Source organism: Lolium rigidum, chromosome 6 (genome assembly GCF_022539505.1).
Source record: "Lolium rigidum isolate FL_2022 chromosome 6, APGP_CSIRO_Lrig_0.1, whole genome shotgun sequence".
Classification (NCBI taxonomy): domain Eukaryota; kingdom Viridiplantae; phylum Streptophyta; class Magnoliopsida; order Poales; family Poaceae; genus Lolium; species Lolium rigidum.
The window spans coordinates 211,495,497-211,515,707 of NC_061513.1; positions in this window are offsets into that span (position 1 = coordinate 211,495,497).

A 20,211-nucleotide genomic window follows, 5' to 3' on the forward strand; every position below is an offset into this window, starting at 1 on the left:
GAGAAGATTTTGTTGCGTGGTATCATACTTCATTTGGAATGTTTACAGTACGAATCAGCATACCATGCTCGCATAAACTTGGCCTGAAAGAAAGAAACATGTATGTTGCTTCAACGGCGTCTAATCTTGTATGGAGGAAATTGTGGGATCCTGATGTTCCAAGCAAAGTGAAAATATTTAGTTGGCGTGCGTTACATGAAGTAATTTCCGTGAAAGGTATATTGGCGAATCGCCATATAGGTACACAAGGAGGGTGCCCCGTTTGTCCGTCCGGGTGTGAGGACATTGAACACCTTTCCTTCACTTGTGACCGTGCAAAGGAAGTATGGAGGTGCATGGGTCTAGCGGAAAAGGTAAATGATCCGCAACAGACCGATCGTTCATGTCCATTTATGATCGTGGAGATCATTAAGAGAGCGGGGAAAGTTTCAAGCCTTGGTGATATTGGGTTCCGGGTATTGGTTCTAACAGCAGGGTGGTATCTATGGTGGGAGAGAAGGCAATTAACAAATGGTGAAAGAGTGCAAACTCCTTACAGCATCAGCTATGGCGATTGCTACCCTAACTCTGAATTATATGATTTCAAGTAGGAAGAAGGAGGCCAAAGTAAAAGAATGTTGGAGGAAGCCATTGGAAGGAAAGATAATTATCAATGTGGATAACCAAAATAACTCTAAGTAACTGATGCCACTACCTCCAGCTCATTGCTCAGCCTGGAAACGAAAAAATAATTGTAAGTACAAATTCAGAGCCATTGTCCGCAGCCGTTACCTACCGTAGAAGAAATTTGAATTCTCCATAGGCTTATCCGCGGCGGTGCGAGTCGCGGAACCAGTTGAGGCGCTACTGACGGTATCCGACCAGAGGCAGCCTGGAAGCAGTCAAAGTTATGGAGCTCCTTGCGCACCACATGAGGACGTAGTGGACGATCTTAGTGTCCTCGGTATAGTGGCCCTTGGCCCAGTTGCTTCTGGCACCGAACTGGCCATGGACGAAGCTATCCAGGATTAAGATGTTGATGGCTCGAGCTGCTGCATCATAGAAGATTGTTTAATCTGGAACTCGCCGGCGTCCACCACACCAACACCGTAGTGTTGGCGCAGATGGACTCGAAGACCGGACCGAGGTCGAGCGATGCGACGAACGCCAGCGGCAAGTACGCGGTGTACAGACAAGAACGACATCATGACATGGTGGCGCTCCTGTTGAGAGAGCGCCTCCACCAGGCACATCGATCTGGCTACATACTGCCTAAAAAGTATTATATATATGGCACATGGGAGCATATGCTCCCTTTATTTCGAAATTGATGTTACATACATTTTGAAATTTCAAAAAATTGAAACGAAAAATCCGAACGTACATCTGCATGTGCTACGCATTCACAAAGTCGTTTCATAAAAATCCGACTTGTCGTGTGACGTATGTAAAAAAGACAAAATTCAATGCTAAAAATAAGGTTTTTCAGGAGATAAATTTTCTCTTTTTACACAGACCACAAAACATATTGGTTCCTCGCGAAACTTGACGAACGTACGTATATTATGGAGATGTGCATGTAGAATTTTCTATCAAATTTTTTTGACATTTCGAAATATAATTTTTTGATAGAGGGAGCATATGCACCCGGGAGCCGAATTGAATTTCCGACCACAATAGTCTTATATACTTCATACTACATGTACATACTCTCCGGTATAATAGATACTCTATAGACTATGAGAAACACGCGTGGGTGTAACTACACCCGGGCGTAGTATAAATATGTTTATTCAAACGTGTACATTGGGCCATCAACCATCCATTCATTTGTAAGCATGTTACAAAAATTCCAAGCAAGAACCTTATTGCGCAGAAGCTGAAGTTACTAATACAAGAAAAACCTACACCACTAAACTGATTGATCATGCACTTTGAGTGACTCAGGCTCTGCCAATTTTTCAGATTTGCTAAGTATCCGACGGTCCATATATCTACCGGGGTCTACTAGAATTGCTCCATGAGCTTGTGGATGGATAATTGTATTCTGTCAAACAAAATATATAAAGCTATACAAATTGTAGAAACCGTGCAGACTTGTAATACTCTAAGTTGGTCCCAGATAGATCTACACTGAACTTTCAATTGTGTGTATCACATGGCGATTTTTTTAATCCATAGGCTTGACCTACCTAGCTAGTGTAACCTTGCAATATAATTTTATGTATACATGTACATCTGAAAATTACACATTTGTGCATAATCATGGTGAATTGTGTAGCTAGGAGCCTGTCTATTGCGCAGACAACTGAAATAGGAACAAATTTCAGTCAACTTTTGTTTGGCCGTAGATCCTGTGTAGCTGTTGCTTGTTTGTGTTGTTTTTCATGTTTCTGAAAATTTGACTAACACAATGGCCAGTTTTTGTTTATCGAGCAGCATGGTTGGTGAGCAAAACAAACAAACAAACAAATGTCAGTTTCAGTCAACTGTTTTTAGATATTGATGATGACTGAAACACATTTAATTTTCAATGGGCTTGTCTCCAAGGGCCAGCCCATTTCCCGTTTCCTCTCTTATGATCCAATCGGCTAAATATTTTCAGAAACAAATAAATTCCCTAATTTGTCTTAAAAAATCCGTAATAAAGAAAAAAAACTTGTAGAGACAATATTCATAGATGCATAGACAATCAGAGGATATTTTCGAATAAAAATAATCATATTTAGTACACACGTATTCCCCACAAGGCCTAAGGCATCCAGAAAGAAAGAAAGAAAACGCGGCGAATGTTCTTGAAGAAATTTCAGTCTTGGATTCATTTTAAACTTTAATCGGAACCATGTCAATCAATCTGGCATTTCATTCACGAACCGTACTAGGGCTACAAAAGGAGGATTCTACACAATCACAAGTTCCGAGAACCTGTCAAGAGCGAGCAAAATTTGAAAAAAAGAACGTATGAATACGTGCGTCTGTATTCCTACCCATGGCATCCATTGCATACCATAAAATTTTGGTTTACATCGTCACACTTATATTTGTCACACCTATGACATGTCGTACATCAATACTTACATCCACAGTTCCGTAGCTATTCGACGAAGCGGTATGCGCAAAATAGAGTGCATATTGTTTTGTTGCTTCTATATTGCGTCACTAAATCAAGTTAAAACGCTGTCACTCGTACCATCTGGTGATCTGTGTGCCTCCACGACCAAACAAAGCACGTGGTCGCATAGGTAAGCTCACAAGGTTGTATAATCTTCACATTTTTATTGCATGATCGACACCCTGAGCTGACCGTGTGGGGCACGTGGCTTCAACATTAACATGCACTATGGGCTACTCCAGGTTCAGGGACAAGGCATTCTACGATCTGGCGACCAGCCCTATTCCCGCTGATTTGTTGCCCAGCACTATTCACTATCGTCCAATCGACCCATACTTCCATAATCCGGATGTTTGCAAGTGCACAAAACCGTATTACCTTTCATGGAGGCATTTTTAGGTATATTATCGAACCTAATTATTACAACAAAACTTGCATGTAGTGGCACATATCTAGTGTCAGGTATAGGTGTACTTGGCCTGTACCCTTTAAGTACACGGCTTGCACCCCTTCTAGCCAACGACGTGAAGGTCTGCATCCAAGACGCTTCAACTGATATAGAGAGAAGTCCAATTTACCCCCCTAAACTTGTCTCAAAGTTCAGCTTACAACCCTTAACTTTACTTTAGTTTAACTTTCAACCCTGAATTCCAAAAGCGGTTCAAAATCACCCCTTGCATTGTATTAAGCTGGTTTTTCTTGTACCGTGTATGTTATATGTTGATGAGTTGGCATAATATATAGGAAGAAAACCTGCTAACCGGCGAGAAAAACCGGTTCAATACATGTTAAAAAAGGGTAGAAGGTCCAATTTCGAACGGTTTATAGAATTCAGGGTTGAAGATTGAACCAAAGTAAAGTTAAGGGTTGTAATCTGAACTTTGAGACGAGTTTAGGGGGGTAAATTGGACTTCTCTCACTGATATACCATCTGTGCTACACCAAGACTTCACAAGACTCCCTCGACCAGAGGTACATCGAATAAAGATACAAGAGCAAGATATGACGTGCAAGACCACGAAGGCTTGGCGTACAACACTACGGAAACCAGTCAAGGTGCCGACGGCCAGATCCTGTGCCGACGGCAAAATATCGGGGCCGTCGGCACAGGACTCATTCTGGCCAGGCCAGCAGGTCAGCCGTCGGCACAGGTAAACCGTCGGCACATAAAGGTCTGTGCCAACGGCAACCGTCGGCACAGTTTCGGCCGTCGGCACAGCCTCTCCGCCGTAACGGCGAGCTAACAGCGTCAGGTCTGTGCCAACGGCAAAGCCGTCGGCATATATTTCAGCCCTGTGCCGACGGCAAAGCCGTCGGCATAGCTATTTTCCATTTTACCACATTAATCTTAAAAAAATCATAACTAAATCATTATAATTCAGAAAAATACAAATAATATATCAAAATTTTCAGAAAAATAAGTTCTATCTTGGAAAAATATCAAACTTGAAATATTTAAAGTGAAAAAGATCTTCATGCCCGCCGTTTTGAATATAGTTTGAAACGGGCATAAAATATTCGAAAACGATCCAAACAATGTGAAACCTTCGCGTGGTGTCATATTATGTGTCATAGTTGCAAGAAAAAATATTAAAGTTGGAAAATTGCGAACATCACAAAAAATCCTTCACAAAATGAGCTATCATGTTCGAGGTTTCATGACATTTAGGTCAAACGACCATGTTATGGATAGAATCGCTGCATAGTTTGTGATAATATGCCCATATTGTGCATACATGTGCATATTGGGATGTCTTACGATATTGCATGTAGAAGTTTTCCATTTCATCGCACGAAAAAACCATTTTCCATTTTTAAGTTGCCGAAAACGGGGTGTTTTGTGAAGCAACCACCAAATTAAAGATTCACATTGGTACCAACACATTTTAAAAAAATACTAGACCAACTAAGATGCAAAATTTATACATCGGTGTATCTGGAACCTTTCTGTCCACCCCTCATGAAAAAGAAAAATTCCTGCTGAATCGGCAGGAGGCCGACCAGATTTGAACTAAAGGTACATGATATATTGCTCAAGATTTTTTGTAAAAATCATTTTTAGATTCACAACATGCTATTTCATCAGAGATCCAGTGCAAGTTTGGCGAGCCTCAAACCTCGGCAAAGGATCTTCATGCTCACCGTTTTGAATATAGTTTGAAACGGGCATAAAATATTCGAAAACGATCCAAACAATGTGAAACCTTCGCGTGGTGTCATATTATGTGTCATAGTTGCAAGAAAAAATATTAAAGTTGGAAAATTGCGAACATCACAAAAAATCCTTCACAAAATGAGCTATCATGTTCGAGGTTTCATGACATTTAGGTCAAACGACCATGTTATGGATAGAATTGCGGCATAGTTTGTGGTAATGTGCCCATATTGTGCACACATGTGCATCTAGGGATGTCTTACGATATTGCAGGAGGAATTTTTCCATTTCATCGCACGAAAAAACCATTTTCCATTTTTGAGGTGCCGAAAACGGGGTGTTTTGTGAAGCAACCACCAAATTAAAGATTCACATTGGTACCAACATATTTTAAAAAAATACTAGACCAACTAAGATGCAAAATTTATCAATCGGTGTATCTGGAACCTTTCTGTCCACCCCTCATGGAAAAGACAAATTCCTGCTGAATCGGCAGGAGGCCGACCAGATTTGAACTAAAGGTACATGATATATTGCTCAAGATTTTTTGTAAAAATCATTTTTAGATTCACAACATGCTATTTCATCGGAGATCCAAGGCAAGTTTGGCGAGCCTCAACTTCCGGCAAAGGATCTTCATGCTCACCGTTTTGAATATAGTTTGAAACGGGCATAAAATATTCGAAAACGATCCAAACAATGTGAAACCTTTGCGTGGTGTCATATTATGTGTCATAGTTGCAAGAAAAAATATTAAAGTTGGAAAATTGCGAACATCACAAAAAATCCTTCACAAAATGAGCTATCATGTTCGAGGTTTCATGACATTTAGGTCAAACGACCATGTTATGGATAGAATTGCGGCATAGTTTGTGGTAATGTGCCCATATTGTGCACACATGTGCATCTTGGGATGTCTTACGATATTGCAGGAGGAATTTTCCATTTTATCGCATGAAAAAATAATTTTCCATTTTTGAGGTGCCGAAAACGGGGTGTTTTGTGAAGCAACCACCAAATTAAAGATTCACATTGGTACCAACATATTTTAAAAAAATACTAGACCAACTAAGATGCAAAATTTATCAATCGGTGTATTTGGAACCTTTCTGTCCACCCCTCATGGAAAAGACAAATTCCTGCCGAATCGGCAGGAGGCCGACCAGATTTGAACTAAAGGTACATGATATATTGCTCAAGATTATTTGTAAAAATCATTTTTAGATTCACAACATGCTATTTCATCAGAGATCCAGTGCAAGTTTGGCGAGCCTCAGCTCTCGGCAAAGGATCTTCATGCTCACCGTTTTGAATATAGTTTGAAACGGGCATAAAATATTCGAAAACGATCCAAACAATGTGAAACCTTCGCGTGGTGTCATATTATGTGTCATAGTTGCAAGAAAAAATATTAAAGTTGGAAAATTGCGAACATCACATAAAATCCTTCACAAAATGAGCTATCATGTTCGAGGTTTCATGACATTTAGGTCAAACGACCATGTTATGGATAGAATCGCGGCATAGTTTGTGGTAATGTGCCCATATTATGCACACATGTGCATCTTGGGATGTCTTACGATATTGCAGGAGGAAGTTTTCCATTTTATCGCATGAAAAAACCATTTTCCATTTTTGACGTGCCGAAAACGAGGTGTTTTGTGAAGCAACCACCAAATTAAAGATTCACATTGGTACCAACATATTTTTTTAAAATACTAGACCACCTAAGATGGAAAATTTCCCAACCGGTGTATCTGGAACTTTTACGTCCATCCCTCATGAAAAAGACAAATTCCTGCCGAATCGGTAGGAGGCCGGCCAGATTTGAAATATTGGTACATGATCTAATGCTCAAGATTTTTTTGAAAAAATTATTTGTAGATTCAAAATATGATATAGATGTCATATTTGGATTCCTCTCATTTTTCTAATCGATTTAGACATATTATTTGTCAAATTTTGATTTACAGATTTAAAGATATTAATTATTCCATATTAAATAAAAAGAAAAAAATAAATTATTTTATTGTCCATTTGAATTCAAGATTAATATACTTATTCTTGTAGTTTATGTAGGTAATTTTTTGGAATTCAAAAAATAATGATGTGCAACATCAACTAATAAGGGTTAATAGTATTGATATGGTATTATTGTCAACAAGGTGTCATTTCTTTCATGGAATCTAGTCTAAATGGAACCAAGAAGTTAAGCGTGCTAGGGGTGGAGTAGTGTGTGGATGGGTGACTGACCGGGAAGTTTGACCATGAGTGGAATTTGACCTAATATTAAGTGTAGTTAGAGTTAAAATGGTGCATGTGAGAGATTAAAAAAATTGGGATAAAAAAATTTGGAAAAAAAAATTTGAAATTTTTTTTAAATTTTTTTTTTTAAAAAAATTCGAGCCAGAATTACCAAACGGCGTTATTTCTATGCCGACGGCTTTGCCGTCGGCACAGGATGCTGTGCCGACGGCCAGCCTGTGCCGACGGCAACTTTGCCTGTGCCGAGGCGTTATTGTGCCGACGGCAAGGTGCCGACGGCTGCCGTCAGCACAAGCCTGTGCCGAAGGCAAAGCAAGCTGTGCCGACGGCTGCCGGCCGTCGGCACCTTGACTGGTTCCCTTAGTGCAACATGGAGACTCTTACCACTGACGCATATATATATATACTGAAGCCATTTATCCAGAGGAGGAAGTTGAACAACTACACCAAGTCGGCTTCGTAGAACTCCATAGCCATAGACCTATATCCAATCTGTAAACCTCGTCGGGTGCATCTATAAAACCATCGAGTTTATACTTCTAGTCTTGTACAATCTTCTAATCTTACCGATAATAAGTATGAGAAAATTTCATCAACATCACCGTGTTTTTATCCAAGAGCCCCTTGCCGAACAAGCAGGATTGACTTGGGACAGTATAAACAATCATTCGTCATCTAGAGGCACTTTATGACATGCATCTATCAAATTGATAAATAATCATGTATAGAGACAGTTTTATTTATTTAGGGTCACTTAATTTGGACACCACATAAAAGTGTCTTAAAACATAGAGACATATTGAGTGCTTAAGGACCTTCTATGAGACAAGTGATAAACTGCTGCAAACAATCATGTATAGGCATTTTCACGACACTTCATAAAACGTCCTTACTTATAGACTCTATTTGAACCGTCGGAGCGGGATACTAAGGTTAGTCATTTTCACTTATCAAAAATAGAGGTTTCACAATCTCCAATTATGTTCCCAACCAAAACATTGTTCCAAACATTAGTCTACTTGTGATACCTTTTATCAAGACTCAAGCTGTAGGGAAAAATTAAAAAACAAACTAGAAGATAATAAAGGAAATTGAAAAAATAAACTAAACAATCATGTCTCAAGATAATAAACGGCTTCTCGGCACTAAGGTATCTAACTACAAGCTCATTAGCAAGTGTGGTAATAAAAGAGGGCGAAGGCAAGGCTAGGTAATGTCACGCATGGTGCACCACCGTTCTCCTCCTACCACTTCCGCATCCACATGCCTTCCGAATGATAATTATTAAGGGTTTTCTGGTTTTATGGCATTAAGCTATTGGCTCTCCATGAAGCATATTTTTCTAATATTTATAAACGGTATTTGATAGCTTAATAAGAAAAACCTAAATTATATATAGATGTTTTCTACTAGTGTGTAAAACTTTCATGTGACATACATTATACTCTAGGCTGCCATACAAGGACAAGTTGTGATAAATTGTGGGTCTCAAAATAGTACGATGTTCAGCCTTTTCAGACACACATATTCTGTCTTTTTTGTGTAGCATAGAGGACAAAATATTTCATAATGACATTTGTACACATACATATGTTTCTACACACATATATACCTTTTCCAGAAAAAATAAAAATTCAAGCATCGTTTTTATTTTTGAAATACCGAGCTCCAAAACGCATATATCCAACCTCCGGTGTCATGTTAACTGACGTTTTGGACAGCGTTTAATTCAGGTTAGGCTGCACAGTAGCATACATTTCGATATCTTGTTACTGTCTATCTGATGTTGAATTTTGATGAATAAACCTGAACGGGGCAAAGCTGACCTCTTCTGAGAAAGATAGTGCGGATCTGTGGTTTACTTTAATTAACTAGTTGATACCCCGCGCGTTGCTGCGGGAATGATAAATATTTTTTATATATGCAGAAAATAGCACCAACGGCTTGCACATTGCATAAAAGACTTGTGCATGCATGATTATGCGGATGATAGAAGCTGACTCAGAACATGGACACTCTATATGTGTGCAACTTGCAAACATTTGGGTTACATGCATTTTAAAAGAAGAAAAAAACACATGCATGCATGGTGAGGGGCTGGCTGATTACGTGAATACTTTGCATTTGCCTCTTGCAAACCTTAAATGAAAATAGTGATCAAGCTTATTTTCAATCGTTTTATTGTTAATATATTGATTTAACCCAGTCAAACAATTCTTCATTTCAAATTTTGGATATAATTCTTCAACAAATATATTCCATTATAGACTGTTGCCTAAGCTTCATACAACCAAAATGTTTGAATAGAGAGAGAATAGCTTGTAGGAGAAATAGAAGATGATGACCACATTGCGTTTTGCTTTTAACTGAAATGATCGACAATGAATACAATGTAGTTGCCTTGCAAGGCGTGCAACTAAGTGGAGCATTGATTTACAAATTTTCCATGTCAAATTAGATGTTCCAGTATACATTCTGCTTGTGCAATGAAAAAACTCCTCTAGCTGCTCTTTAGACTGCAGTCAAATTCCTCTCATACCAATCAATCATAGCTAGAGTTGTGAACCGCATAGAAATATGAAGGTTACTCCATCCATGTTATGTCACATAGAATGGGAGATTTTATACTCCATGAGAGATAGAAATGGTATGGCCATGATAGATGAGACCCACTGTTGTGAAACTGTGAAAGGAAGGCCGGAATTGCATCATCTAATTGTTTGGCAGAATACATTCCAGTTCATCACATTCAGATCAATCATCACAAGAAAAGAGTCACATAGGAATATGAGAATTGGGACGTGGAGATGAGCTCCCGCGACGCGTTAGGCGACGCGGGCGTCCCGCCCGACGCCACTCCGGCGGCCGGCGGCCACAGCCCTTCCCAGCCCTGCCACAGCCCTTCCCAGCCCCTCAACCACGCCACCCAGCCCTCCGTAACCACTGCCCACCCATCCGCCGCGCCACTCCATGGCTGCTGCTCCTCGGAAGGTTCGCTGTCGCGCGACGGCGGCGCCGTCAGGTCTCACCGCAGCATCACATCTCGCGTGTTCCCAGGTGAGGTATTCTAGTGCTACGTCTCCTCGCGCTTCTCCTCCTTCCTCTCCTTCTCGCCCACCGTCCCCTCCGTGTCCGGCGAGATCTGGGTCTCCACCCCCTTCTCCTCTCCGTGTTTTACCGCAGAAACGATGGGGAGAATCCTCTCCTTCTTCTTCTGTGGAGCCACCGACTCCCTCTCCGCCTCCGCTGCTGCGGATGACGTCTTCCACGTCGTCGTCGCCAGCCCCGCCGTCGCTGCCTTCCTCTTGCTTGTCGGCCGCAAGCATTGCGCCCGTTTCAACCTAGGGTTCCATGGATCCCTGGCCTTGGCCACGCTGGCTGCTGGTGACCCCGGTCGTGGCCCACCAGTCAGCGTCGTTGGGTCAAAGCGCAGACGTCGCCCCGCCCCAGTCTGGTCTCGTCTTCCCGCGTCCTCGGTAGGGTTTGGTGGGAAGGGTTTACTGCCCCTGCCTCCCGCCCAAAACAAGGAAAACCCCATCCCCTCGACCGACGTCCCGTCTAGAGTCACCTCCTCCTTCAAGGATACCGCGTGCTCTGCATCCCTACCTCCCTACGCCGGCGCTCCGCGGCCTGCCCATGCCGACCTCGAGCCCAACGCTCCCGTTTCTCCGGCTCCTCCTGCCCCCGCCGCGTTCAATGCCCCTGCCACTCCGCGTCCGCGCTCCTATTTGGAGGCCGCCCGGAGCTCGCCTGCTCCCTCTCCTGCCACCCCGCACGCCCCGTTCAAAAACCTCAACCTGAGCTTAGACGGGTGTTTTCGCTGCCTCTCCATCCGCCACCAAGTCTGCGCCTGTCGTGATCCCATCCGCTGCCGTGGTTGCGGCCGCTCCGGGCACCGCCTGCGCGACTGCACCATGCCGTTCCCCCAGCCCACCTTCGTCCCCACCACCACGACGCCCCCCCCGGCTGCGGCGGCTCCTCGTCGTCGCGCAACACCCTACCCTTCCGCGCTGCCCTCCCCTCTGCCGTTCTCCTCGGGTTCTCGCCGCGCGCGCTCCTCTTCTCCGGTGCGTCGCCGCGGCGTCCTCTTCGAGGTTGGAGAGTCCTCGCAGCCTCCTACCTCTCCTCCCCTGCTGCGGGACGTTCCCATGCACCAGCCGCCGGCCGTGGCTTCACCCGGGCCGCTCGGAGATGACGAAGAGGAGGTTGAGTCCGACGATGACTCCATTCCGCCGCTGCTCGAGGTTTTCATGCCGCCTGGCGACATGGAGGCCGCGCGCCGCATGGCGGTGGTGTACATCGAAGGGCTGCCTCCTTTCTCCTCGCCGTCTTCTGCTTTTGCCGAGGCCATGTTCCTGGAGCTGCCAGGGCTCTACGTCTCCGGGGTGGGGTCCTCCATTGGTGACCTCTACGCCAAATTCCAATCGGAGGAGGACCGCGAGCTGGCCATGCTGCACCAGCCTTTTCATCTGGACGGCGCCACCTTCCGCCTCGTTCGTGAAGAGGAGGCTGACCGCATCCCGGCTGACATGCAATGGGTGGCGCTGGTGTTGGCGCGGCGGGTCCCCGTTGAGCACCTTAGCCACCTCAACGTGGCCGCCTCCTTCAGCGCGTCGGCGAGACCCTCGAGGTGGACGCGGCGTGCCTCTCTGGCGCGGACTACGCCGCCGTGCGCGCCGTTGTTCGCCTTAAGCACGAGCGCTTCGTTCCCTCTGAGGTGCTGCTCACTCGTGCCCCGTGGGGCTCGCGCCTCATCACCCTTCGCAAGGTGCGTGTCTGGCGGGTCCGCGACTCCTACAACAGCGAGGGCGAGTACGTCCCGTTTTTCCGCCCGCCCCCACCACCGCTTTTTCATCGTCGTCTCGGGGCCCTTCCTTTGGTTCCTGCGCGCCTTCCGCCGGCGCCGCCGGCTGATGACGACTCGCGTGGAGACCCTGGGATGGGCGGCCGTGACGACGCCCTCGACGCCCACGCCGCCCTGCTTGCGATTTTGGACAGTGTGGCCTCCTCACCGGGCCAAGGATCCCTTTCGCCGCCGTCCAGCTCGTCCTCGTCGACGCTCACCATCTCCTGGTCCTCGATCCTCGGCTCGGAGAGCGCGGAAAGCTCCCTGAGCTCTGGCCCGCCCCTCGCTTTCACCAGGCGCCGTGGAGTGGTGATCACGGAGATGGAGCCCGAACCGCCGGCTCCCCCATGCGCTGCTCCCGTCGCGCCGCCGATCGCGGGGAAGCGCAGCACTCGTCTCGCTCTCAAGGAGCCTGCACACTACGAACCTGTCGAGGTGCGTGCCATGAAGCTGCGCGGGCTCAAGGATGCTCTTGGCTCCTGCACTGCTGCCCTGCAGAAGCAGGTTCTCAAGCACGGTGCCATGACGGCGCACGCCAAACCCCTGCGCAAGCGTGCGGTTGCTGCTCTCGCCGCCACCATCTGTGCCTCCGCTCCATCGGTGCGTGCTGGTGATGATGTGTGACGGCCCTCCATCCTGCCGCTGCCGGAACGATCGTTGCAGGCGTCTCCCGCAGCGCCTACGCGTCGTGTCCACTGCTCCTCGCCGCCCTTCCAGTTATCTGTCTTTCTGCTTCTGTTTTTTCTGTTCGTCTGGCCTGCGTGCCCCTCGTTTAGTTCTTAAGTTTAGCTGCCGTGCTCCTCCCTGTAATCCCCGTGTTTCTCTCGGTGTTTGTTGGTGTTATGATTAGTGCTTATCGTGATTTTAAAATCGAGTCTTGGAACACTCAAGGGCTCGGTTGTCCGAAAAAGAGACCCATCGTTCGTGATGCGATCTCCAATGCCTCCCCGTCGGTTCTGTGCATCCAGGAGACGAAACTGTCCTCTGTCGACGCCATTTGCGCAGCCTCCTTCCTCCCCTCTCGTCTGTCTGCGTTCGCCACCGTCGATGCCATTGGGAGCAGCGGCGGCATCCTCACTGGGTGGGATCCGACGCTCTTCTCCCTGGTCTCCTCCCACTCCACTCGTTTCTCCCTGACCACCACCCTCCAATCCTCCCTCTCCGGTCTCACCATCGCCGTCACGAACGTTTACGCCCCTGCCGACCACTCCCTCTCTCTGTCGTTCCTGGCAGATTTTGAGGCTCTTGGCCCCCTTTTCTCCATCCCCTGGCTCATCGTGGGTGATTTTAATCTCCTCCGAGACCCCAGCGACAAAAACAACGCCAATTTCGACCAAAACCTTGCCTCCGCGTTTAACGACTCCATCCGCAACCTCGCCCTCTTCGAGCTACCTCTGTTGGATCGCCTTTACACTTGGTCTAATAAACGTGCTGATCCTGTTCTGGCGAGACTCGATCGTGCTTTGTTTAACCAAGCCTGGAATCTTGCCCTCCCAAACTCTTCGCTCACGTCGCTGCCCCGCCCCACGTCGGATCACGTTCCCCTTCTTGTCACCGCCTCCACTCGTATCCCTCGCTCGCCTTGCTTTCGGTTCGAGAATCGTTGGCTCGCTGATCCCCTTTTCCTCCCCACCACCCTCCCCTCCTGGGACGCGCCCGCTACGATCGCTGATGCTGCTGGTGACCTGACGGCCCGCCTGAAATCCTTCCGCCAAGCGGCCAAGGTTTGGAAACGCCGCCACAAATTCAATCCCCTGTTCGAAAATAATTGCAAATTCCTTATTGATCTCCTCGATTTGTTTGAAGAAACCCGTGCTCTCTCTCTTGAGGAGGGCACGCTCCGTGACCATTGCAGGTCCACCTTGGAGAGACTTATTCTGGCTCGTGCTGCCCACTGGAAGCAGCGGGGGAAGTTTCGTGCCGTCGTAGAGGGGGACGAGAACTCCAAGTTCTTCCACGCTCGGGCTTCGCAACGCCTCCGCCGCAACTCCATCCCCACCCTCGATGTGGGTGGTGTTGCTGTGGCTGCGCATGACGCCAAGGCAGCCGCCCTTTTTGCCTTCTACACCAACCTCCTTGGGCGGCGGCCGCCGGTGCACTGGGAGTTCGACGTCGACGCCCTCTACTCCGGTTGCCCCCGCGTCAACGGCGACGTGCTGATCGGCGCCTTCTCTCCCCTGGAGATCGAGGCGGCGGTAAACTCGCTGGACCGCTCCAGTGCTCCTGGGCCGGACGGGTTTGGGCCGGCCTTCTACCGTGCCATCTGGGCCACGGCCCGTCCCGCGCTCCTCCGCCTGTTTGAAGTTTTCCATTCCCGCTCCGTGGATTTGGAGCGCATCAACCGGGCGCACATCGTCCTCCTCCCCAAGCCGGCGGCCGTGGTCACCGCAGCCTCCTTCCGCCCGGTTTCGCTCCAGAATTGCTCCGTCAAAACCGTGTGCAAAGCCCTGACCTTCCGGCTTCAGCAGCAGATCGGCGCTCTCATCGATGTCGACCAGACGGGATTTCTCTCCGGGAGGAGCATCTCTGAGAATTTCGTTTATGCCACGGAGCTGGTCCAAACTTGCTATCGCCGCAAAGCTCCCACGGTGGTCCTCAAGCTCGACTTCGCCAAGGCCTTCGACTCCGTCAGCTGGTCCAGTCTTCGCGCGGTGATGCTTGCCAGGGGCTTCCCCTCGCTCTGGTGCGACTGGCTCGACGACATTTTCACCTCGTCGCGCTCGGCCGTGCTCCTCAATGGCGTGCCGGGTCGTTGGATTCGCTGCATGAGGGGCTTGCGGCAAGGGGATCCGCTCTCGCCCTACCTCTTCCTCCTGGTCGCAGATGTGCTCCAACGCCTTGTCCGTCGCGACGACGTCCTGCTCCACCCCCTCGTCGATGAAGCGCCGTGTCCCGTGCTGCAGTATGCTGACGACACCCTCCTAATTCTGCGCGCCGACGTGGGCGCGGCTCGGCGCTTGAAGCTCCTCCTTGGCCAATTCGAGCGTGCTACGGGGCTGGCGATCAACTATGACAAGAGCATCCTTGTTCCGATGCACGTCGAGCCTGAGATCCTTGCCGGCATTCAGGCGGTCCTCCACTGCCGCGTCGAGGGTTTCCCCCAGACGTACCTCGGCCTCCCTCTGTCCGCCGAGAAGTTGCGCCTCGCCGCCTTTAATCCTCTCATCGCCAAGGTGGACAAGTATCTGTCGGGATGGAAAGCTCTCCTTCTGTCCGCCGGTGGGCGCCTGGTCCTCCTCAACGCTGTCCTCGACGCTCTGCCAACCTTTGCCATGGGAGCTCTTGAACTCCCCCCTGGCGTGATCACCGCCCTGGACAGGCTGCGTCGCGCCTTCCTCTGGACAGGCACGGATAAAGCCAGTGGCGCTCAGTGCCTCTTGGCTTGGGATCGCGTCTGCCGCTCAAAAAAGGAAGGGGGGCTGGGCGTCCGCTCCATCGCCGTTCAAAACACCTGCCTGCTCCTCAAACTGCTGCATCGGCTCCACTGCGCCCCGGGCGAGTCCTGGCCTCGGTGGGTCTGGGATTCCCAGGCTGGGCTTCCCCTGGACCGCGACGACTCGGCTACGTCCCTCTCGGGTGCTCACTGGGCGTCGTTGCGCCGCCTCCTTCCCCTCTACCGCTGCATCACGCGTGTCAAGGTTGGGGACGGCGCACGTGCGGCTTTCTGGCTCGATTGGTGGCTTCCCTCCGGGCCCCTCGCCACCACCATGCCGGAGCTCTTCTCCCACTGCTCGCTGCAGTGCGCCTCGGTGCGACAGGTGCTCGATCATGGGCTCGACATCATCCTCGCCCCGCGGCTGTCCACCGTCGGCCGTGGCGCAACGCTCCGAGCTTCTCCGTACCCCGTCCACCATCCGCTTGAGCAATGCCGTCGACGAGCGCTCCCTTCCGCTCTGCGGCAAGGCCGGCGGGCGTCCGAACACCTCTCGCCGATCTACGGACTCTGCACCTTCGGCGGCGTGCAAGACGAGCACCACCAGTTCATTTGGGGCAGTTGCGCACCCTCCCGCGTCAAGTTTTTCGGCTGGCTCGCCGTGAAGGACCGCATCCAATGTCGGAGCAACCTTCACCGTAAAGGCATCCTCGCTGCCGTCGACAGCGGATGCCCCATCTGCGCTGAGCCGCTCGAGACGGCGAGTCACATCCTCTTTGGGTGCCCCTTTGCGCGGCGCTTCCGGGCCTCCCCGGGTGCGTCTCCGGACGGGGGCACCTCGCCTCCTCTCGCAGCCACCTGCGCCCTCCCTTCCGCCGCTCACCCGGGCTCCGCCTCCACCCTCCGCCTGCCTGTGCCTTTGGCAGCTCTGGAAGCACAGGAACGATGTCGTTTTCAATGGGCTCGCGCCCTCGATCACCTTGCTCCGCAAGCGCTGCAGGGATGACGCTGTGTTGTGGCGCGCTCGCCTGCCGCTGGAGCGCCGTCCGGATGTCGACGTTTGGCTCTCATTCCTTCGGAACTGATTAGCCTTCGGGCGTGTACCTCCCCTCCCTCCTTTCTGTACTCCCGCTGCTCTGTGTTCTGTACACATGTTCTACACCAAAATCGGGGAATTCACCCGATCCCATATAGGATGAAATGAATACAAAAGCATTCAGGTGGGAGCCTTTGCGCTCGCCCCCGGTGAAAACTCAAAAAAAACATAGGAATATGATTTACAGAGAGTAGATTCTAAGGACGATTCAATGATAATAATGGTGGAGCCAACCATGAAACCGACCCAGTTCCAAGCAGAAAAGAAACAACGTTGGTACACATGAAAAATAAAAGCTAGGAATAAATATGGAATTACCATCCAGCAAAAATTTCGCTGCGGGTTGCTCGCTTTCGCAAAATACTGTAGATGCAATCCATTTGTCTAGCAAACAAAATGGAGGGACGTGAGTTGCCTCCCACGGATGATAGCATGGGCGTTGATGATCCTAATCGCATATCCCTGTCTCTTGGTTGCAGGCTTGCAGCTCCTGAACGCGCTGATGCTTCTGCAATCTGCTGCTACTGTTGGCTGCATCGTGTGCAGCCTATTACTCCATTAGCAGGTCACCGGCGACTCGCTGATGGCGTCCCAGTGGGAGTTGCTCTGGTCGATGGTACTGCTGGCGTGTGAGGTGTGTGTCCACGTGAGTGGATTAATGGGAGGGGATTTATATACGGTGAAAGTAGGAGAGAGGAGGAGGCAAACAATTGGTCCCAATTTGACGCATTGGGGATGCGAGCGGCCGTTTGTCTGATTTAAGAACGCATGAGGATGGTGTTGTGGTGGACTGAATAAATGCAAGACGATTCGCTCGGAAGCTGGATAAATCCACTACACAAACGAAACGATTCATTGAAAGCTGAACATAACAGAACTCCTTCAAAAAAACGTACTGTAATGCACAAACGTGAGATCGCATGAGAACAACACTTGGCCAGCGTGACGAATGGGTAACTATGACCGTATATTTAGAATCCAATGGATAGAAATAATTGAGGTGACGTGGCTTCACCAGCTTTTAGCTTGCAAACATTTAATGCTTTTTAGTGGGGATGAACTTTATAGATATTATAGATTCCTTACGACTGATGCGAAGGATGATGCAAAAAAAAAAAATCAACCATGATTATTTTTGCAGGTCGTGCATCACGTAACGTCGTACTCATTAGAGCGGTCAACGCTCGGATAGACGCATGCGTACATTGCTGCACTGACGTAGTATTGCTCCAACGAGCTCCACCACTTGCCTTTTAGCTGCCGTGTTGGTCAAATCAAAATCTCCTATGCACTCAGATGCTGAACGGCCTAAGCCTTTCTATTTCACTAATGATTTTTTCCCGTTTTCTGCATATAATCTGGTAGGCCATAGGCACCACCACTCCATCTACCATGCCTGTATAATCTTCTGGAACTGAACAGCAAGAAGACGAAACAAGTCATCAAGTAAAGAGCCAATTCAACCAAGAAAAAAATAAGGAAGCAATCAGCTGTGCTAGTAAGGGCGAAAGCGCGATCCAAAAATGGTTCTGCACTCCAGCCTAGCGGTCCAACGCAAAATGATCGGATTGTTTCGAGGAAGCAAACGCAGCTAAAATTTGCGTCGCCAATGCGTCGGCGTGAACATTGCGTGTGACCTTGTATTTCTAGCTGGCCCCGCACGCCAAGGACCACAAAATCGAACAACCTTCCCTCGTGTCCCCTCTGCTTATCTGCAGCCCTAGGGTGACGCCGCCACCGCCACGCCACACCGCCATAGTTGACCAGGTCTCTCCGTGCCACGCCTCGCTAGAGTACATGCTCAGAGCTAGGTTAGTGGAGAGGACTTGCCCGCATCTCTCGAGTCTATGTTGACCACACATCTGCAAGGAGCGCCTGACGGCCTTGACGCCTAGGACATGCTCGGTAAATTGCCCGATACGATCCCGACAAATTTTTGGACGCCATTTCCGACCATTTTGCGCCAACTTGACTTACTATTGATCCACTATTGGTGCCCCGCAGATGGCAGACAGTCGCTCGAGAGGCTCCGTAGGGAATGCATTGACAACTCTTCTGACGAGGAGTCTGACGAGACATCGCAACTCATGGTTGTTGCGGCCTCCTTGGATGCACTATTATTCTTAGGCAGTGTCATCACGAGATTTGTGTATTTGGCACTCTTTTTTTGACATGGCCGGTTCCCACAATGACATCAATGTTCTCAACTGCTCTCCGGTTCAACCGGCTTATAGAAGTTACTGCTCCTATGGTGAGTTATGAGATCAATGTCAATGCATATGACAAGTCATATTATCTTGCTGATGGATTTATCCTGACTTGACCACACTAGTGAAGATAGTCTGTAATCCTCAAACGAAGAAAGATAAGAGGTTTGCTAAGATGCAAGAGACTTGCATGAAAGATGTGGAGCATGCATTTGGTGTGCTGCAAGCTCAGTAGGCTATTGTTCGTCACCCAGCTAGATCATGGTCTCTTGAGACCATGCATGAGGTGATGCCATGTTGTGTCACCATGCACAACATGATCGTCGAGAGCGTCGTGAGGGCCGCAATGAACACGCGTGGTGACTTTCAAGGTGAGTTGGTTCAACCAAACACTGAGGCAGAAACCTTGGAGGAGTTTCTGAATAAACATTGAAATCTCCACAATAATATTTCCAAACGTCTACAGAAAAATTTGATTGACCATCAGTAGACATTAGCTGGCCATCATTCTAGTAGTCAATCTCATCTATTTTCATTTATCAATTGTGAACTAGGCTCTATGTATTTTCATGCATGACAATGCATGTAGACCTTGGCATTTATTTGGACATAATAATAAAGAATTTAGAATTGCATGGCCAATTTGTTTCATATGTTGCGCAATTTTGGTGGAAAACCCCAAACTAGCCTCGTCGGACAAAATATGTTAGGTCGCTGGGGCACCTCTAGACGCAAACAGACAACCATGATCAGACGGTCAATTTCGCTTCTGCAGCCCGACGTAAACGAACACACCTTGTTATTTTTGTGACTGAAATCCGTCGGGCCACTAAAGATGGCCTAAGTTTATTGTGTGTGTTTGGTTTGGATGTAAGTTGATTGTGTTTGGTTTGGATGTCCATGGCCGTTTCCTGGTCAGACTGACGACCGCTCCGTCGGTGCGACGTCCCAGTCAGACCCAGGCCGGCTCGCACGATCGTTTCCTGGCTCTGACAAGATCAAGTCAAACAATGGTGTTGTGGCGTGGTCGGAAAGCTTTGACGACGGTCATGGCACTAGCTAGCTAGCCACCGCGCGCATGGCTTACCCGCGCCCACCACTGCCGGCCGCTGCTGTCTCATCCATACGTCGCCACACTCACAAGCTCCCCCAGTGCTCCACGGTAAAACGCACATGCC